The sequence below is a fragment of the Gouania willdenowi genome, chromosome 9, assembly GCF_900634775.1.
Source record: "Gouania willdenowi chromosome 9, fGouWil2.1, whole genome shotgun sequence".
Lineage (NCBI taxonomy): Eukaryota > Metazoa > Chordata > Actinopteri > Blenniiformes > Gobiesocidae > Gouania > Gouania willdenowi.
Genome location: NC_041052.1, coordinates 10,552,168 through 10,558,167, shown reverse-complemented (window position 1 = coordinate 10,558,167; position 6,000 = coordinate 10,552,168).

The following is a 6,000-nucleotide window of genomic DNA, read 5'->3' as shown; positions in this document are numbered from 1 at the left end:
TTTTTGTGTTTTACTTATCTCTACAGACGAAAATAATGATGACAAAAATATGTTCCTGTTCTTGAAAAAAAATAAATAAATAAAAAGGGAACAGGAGCTTCAGTGCACGCAACTGCACATTTGCCATTTGTGCATATCCAGCATTGATCAGTTTGTGCAGTTGGCATATAGATTTTGTGAAGATTGATCAAGTTCTTGGAAATGTGTTTGTGATGTATACATGCTTCTTTTATTGAACTTGGTTTGAGCAATTCTATCACTGTCTATAAAGATAATATGCAAATACACAAATAGGCTGGGAAAAGGGACAATTCATCTGTAACATTACAACTTTGCAATAATTTTATAAAAATGAAAAATGTTTTTTTTTATACATGTACATACACAATATACACATATTTTCCAGATTATAGCTCGCACTGATATATTAGTCCTATTCACGGACTTACTGATTTCCTGGAAACATTCCTGGAACAATCTGTTCTGAGCAATAAGTAACGTGCCCGAATGTCAGGTTGCTTCTAATTTGCTCTGCAAAATTCTTAATAGCACCTATTTTAGCCAATAGAATTCTTCTTTTATTACAAGGTAGGCTGATGGCTAGAGAGTGTAGTACCCAGCGCAATCAAACGAACAAATTTCATGTGTCGGTTTGGATAATTCATACTAGTTAGCATAATATTTTAAGAAATGTAACATAATCAAGCTTTAATGGATCCCAGCTCAGTGAGATGTCAACACGCTTTTGGTTTTCTTTAGTTTTTTTTTCTCTTTGGTTCCTAGGCAACAAAGGGGCATGAATCATTGCTAGATTTATAATGAATTAAGCATACGTCTAAAAGTTGAAAAAGAAGAGCTATGACAAAATTAAGAGAATAATGCTAAATGTACTGTGATCATCCGTTTCCTCACTGGTGCAATGCTTTCAGTTTCATTGAGCCTGTGATTGGGGAACAGCACTCTGGTGTAACGTGGCTCACAGAAAGCCTCATTACAATTAAACACAATTTGATGTGTGTGAGTGAGTGAGTGTGTTGGGCTGCACAGGTACAGCTGGTGCTTTCAGCTGGGAAATCAAAACGATGCAGAGCAGGCTCTGAGGTGAAACTAGTGACCCCCTCCACACACACATACACGCATACACCCACACACACCTGATTGCTATTATTGCAACTGTTTTCCAAGACACAACAAACAACTTTTAGCTTTTACTACAATGGGTCGTTATTGTACCGCACAGTGACGTGCAGTCAGGGTAGGCAGTGCCTACCCAAGGGTGAATTGATATTTTGATTATTTGTTTTAAATATAACTATAATATAGTTATATATGAATTATTTTTCCATTTCCGATAGCTTACAGTACTTATAAGTTTGAAAAAGGCAGCTCTCTACGCTGCCTTTGGACATAACCGTGCTATGCTAAATACTATACGTAGGTTCACAGTGCATTAGTGAACTGATCCAACGTAACCGCTGCTACTTTCTCTAGCAAGTGGGCGAGATAACACAAATAGGCAGGATGACAGCGCTAGAGACGATAAAGAAACTTTCTTTTGAGGGAAAAACGACAGCTTTCAAAAGATGAGAGACCAACACCTGAGTTACCAGACCTTCAGCAAAGGAAAGGTCAGAAAATGTTTTGTACTTTCTAAAGACCCAAACATACTTGGGCGGAAAGCACTGAAAGTAGGTCCGCACGTACTCAAAGCAGACGTCTGACTGCACGCCGTCCTCCCCACATACTGGTTTCAGAGGGAGAGTGATAACAGATGGCATAAATCGCGTGTAAACCTAATAGGAGCATATCCAAGGTGGAGAGAACATGAGCAATTCATTTGCAGTCTGGATGCTGAGTGGTGTGGGTCTGTTCCGACTTGCAGCTGGGATTGCTAGGGCTGACTGTAGGTGTTGTGGGGGAGAAGACAGAGGCCATCTCTCTTTCCTAAACCTTTAAGAGCCTTCCATGAAATTCATGCGTGCGTGGCGTTAACGTAGCACTGCCTGTCTGTTTACTGTAAGACACCTCAAGCACAGTGTTAAAGTTGAAGTAAGATATTTCTTTCACAATACAACACTGAAATAAAATACCATTTAAATTTTTAAACTTTATTCTTTCTTTGTGGCTCGATACCAAATGATCCATGGATCATTTGTTAGTGACCAATTACCTACCTCACACAATAGCATATCTAAATTTACACAAGGTAAAAGCTGTTCCTCGTCATTGTTTGTATTCTGTTCTTCTGTCATTAGTCTAACCTGCTTTAGCTGCTTCTTTGACTTTACAACATGTCTCCAAAATATAGTATTTTGATAGCATTGATCACTAGATTGTTATAACAAGCCTGGAATGGTTACAGCATTGTTTGTAGTAGTTTGGGTGTGTGGTTCATAAAATGAAAAGGCGCTGCACAACTACTTGGATTGTGTGCGTATGTTTATTAAACCTGAAGCTGTGTTAGTCAAGCGTCACACCTGTGCTCAGTTAACACCCTGTAGTGTTGCTGCCTGAGCGCTTGTGTTGCCGTTTGAAAATAACAGAATTATGTTTTCTTTCCAACATATATCCAAAGAGCAGCAGTGTGGTGGTAGAGTCACTGCCATTAAATGAATAATTATTAGGAGGCTCAGTCATAGAGAAGAAGAAAGGCCTGGGTGTCTGGAGGCAAGTAAGAGAAAAAGGGCTCAGCTTTGTTTATAATACCCTCCAACTATTGTTAGCAGAAGGTCTCAGCTGCTTCAGGTAAGATTCCTTATGCAGCGGTGAATTGCAGTGCATTTTATGAGTGTGTGCACTTACAGTATGTATGAAAGACGCAAGGTTGCATAAAGCTTGGGAGGTGGGGGTGGGGTGAACTTAGCAGGAGTTCTGCACTTCCTTCATGTGTTCAACCTACTTTGAACACTATGATTACTGTGTTTGTGAGTGTTTCTGTGTAGTTGCAATCTTTAGAAGAGTACAAAATATGTTTGCTTCATAATTATTTCCATTTGTCCAGAAGTCTTTCTTTCACCTAAGAATACAGTCATATGGAATATATAACCTCAGCCCTGTTTGGTTTGCTTTGAACAGACTAGGATGGATTCATTAGCCCACTTACCTGAGTCAGTGTGATTGCTTGTGTGAAAAAAGGTAAATAGATTAAAAAGAGAGCTTGCAACTTTTCTATTTTGTACACCTTCATTTCTAGCACCGTAGGTGGAGGAACTAAACACCCTGGTTTTGGCTGACCTGCCACTATAGGAGGTAATTCAATAAATGCCTTGATTATGAGCGGGGCTTCAAGAGCAGTATAGACATGCACAGTCTATACGTATGAACAATCTACGTAATGCCAACTACCTACGTTATACTATAACTCTCTATTCACAATTATCTTAATCCCACCTACTCACCACAGATTGCAGAGTCCACAGTTGCTATTTTTTTAGAGGAGGAGCAGAGCCTTAAATTAATTGCAATAGCCGGGTTTCAACACATGGAGGGCAGTCACTCTTGCATTTTACAACAAAATCCGCCAAATTGAATTACTTTGACTAAAATGTTGAGAGTTTGACTAGAATGCATCACCAGCACTACGTAATACACAAATAAATTGGTTTTCAGCAGGAAATAAGTGGGGTGGGGTTCATTTACTCTAAGTTTGAAGAAACTGACCAAGACAGAGAAACGCAATACAAAAAGAAGCTGCTGTAGCACAAATGGTGATGTGTGCAGTTTTAATAGAGATTGAGCAGTTTGGATGATATATTAAAGCTATTGAAATCGTGTAATGATATCCAGTTTTACGTCCACACCACCAGATCGTCAGGGGTCAGGAGATGAGGGAGACAAAATTTGGTATAAAGTAATAATGTTGTGGATTGATTTTTTTTGTCCAACTCTTGACATTTTAGTCCAAGTATTTTAATTTGGCATATTTTGTTGTACAAATGTCAGAGTAACTGCCTTCTATGGGTTGAAACTTGGCTATTTCAAAATTTTGCTATTTGCTGAGAATGGGGGTTTGTGACATTTTGGTGGCTTCACGAAACCACTACTACTACTACTATTACTTTTGTTGGTTGCAGATGCTCTAAATTTTTTGGTCTCCATCACTACCTTGCTCAAAGCACTGCCTCCTATTTTCTCATTTCTCTCTTACGAATACATTCACAGATTTTTCCTCTTCATTCCTTCTCTTTCTGTAGAATGCTTAGAGATATGGAATGCCAGGAAAACAATTGAATTTCCACAGCAGCACCCATGTGTGTAAAGTCAGTGTATGCGCAACAGGAAGGGGGGTGTGGTTTCCTGTCAGTTAGTGTGGCACTCTGAGGATTGATAACTAATCAGCTTGACAGCGGCTAATCAAACACAACACACAACTGATGGAAATACTTCCAGCACACACTGCAACTGTCTGTAGTTCCCTCTGGATACCTGCCCATTATTCTGATTAGCACTGTCACACATACATTTGTACACCTTTGTTTCTCAAACCACCAATTACTTCATCTACAGAAGCTCTGTTTACTCCTTGATGGTGGATAATCAGTGTCTGCCAAGTCTGTTAAGGGGTGACAACTGTGGTAGAAAAACTATCAACTAATTTGTCACCTGTCATTTTTCATTTACAGTAAGACTTTTTTTGATATTGCTCTCCTCTGTGAACACCTGCTGCAGCCAATGCTCTGTGGTGCTTTGAAACAGCTTTAAAACATTCAACAGGGAACAAAATTCCACTCTGGCATTTTCATGTAGAAGCAGTTATTTCAATGATGCTCAATGTGGCTCTTTATGTCTTAATTTTATTTATTATTCGCCCAGAAAACCTTTAAAGGGTGACACTTTTTAACCACTTTTAACCCATTTCCGTTGGCCATTTTGCAACTTTTTTCTCCAATTTTTGCCCCTTTCCAAAAAGTTCTGACACTTTTTTTTTTAAGACTTTAGTTATCTTTTGTCAATAAATATAAATTGTTTTCCTATTTTCATCCATTTTTGCAAGTTCTTTTTCAAATTTTTATCAAATTTACGTGCTTTATTTTTGGGGGGACTTTTCATCCAAATAAGATCACTTTTGCCCAAAAAATACCACTTGTTTTCTTTTTCCCTACATTTTGCCTCTTTTTTGTTCCACATTTTTGCCCTTTTTCACTATTGTTTGCCACATTTGGCCCATTTAAACTTTGCCATGACATACCACCTGGTTCCTCTTTATTTGCCCATTTTACTTCCCTCCTTTTTTGCCACTTTTGGAACACTTTTGACCACCTGTTATCATGTCTGCCTCCACTCGCTCGTTAAAAAAACAACTTTGGGTTGACGGCCCACTGGGACAGTGATAAAAATCTAGTTATGAGGCACCAAATACTGTCCTTTCCAACTCAAAGTTAGATTCTTTAAAGAGTAACTCAACCCCAAAACCAACTTTTTTCTGTTGAAAACAAATGTAATTGGTACGAAATAATGCTGTTGATTGATCCTGGTCCAACTCTCAACTTTTTAGTCAAAGTATTTCAATTTGTCGTATTTTGTTGTAAAATGTCAGTGACTGCCCTCTATGGGTTGAAACTCTGCAATTACAATTGAATTTTGCTATTGGCTGAGTGAGAACTGAATGAGATTCTGTGACGTTTTGGAACCATCAAGCATCACAAACAAGCACTATTGACTCCTTCCCTTTTAGAAAAACTCACCTGTGGTGAGTAGGTTGGACTGAGATAATTGTGAATAGAGAGCTATAGTGAGCATTAGGTCACTGAGGCACGTAAACCCCCTGACCACAATAAGGTGGCAATTCCTCAAGTGGGCAAACTGAAAAATAAAAATAAAATAAAATATCCTTCATTCAGATTTTATCAACCAACAACATAACATCTTAACTGGATGATTTTAATTTTGGTTTTGTGTTGATGAGTTCACCCAGAGTGAGGGGCCACGGGGTCCTCTGGGGTTTTGGTGAAACTGTTTGGGTCGAATGGGAGTGAATTTCAACAGCAATGGCTGTTTCAG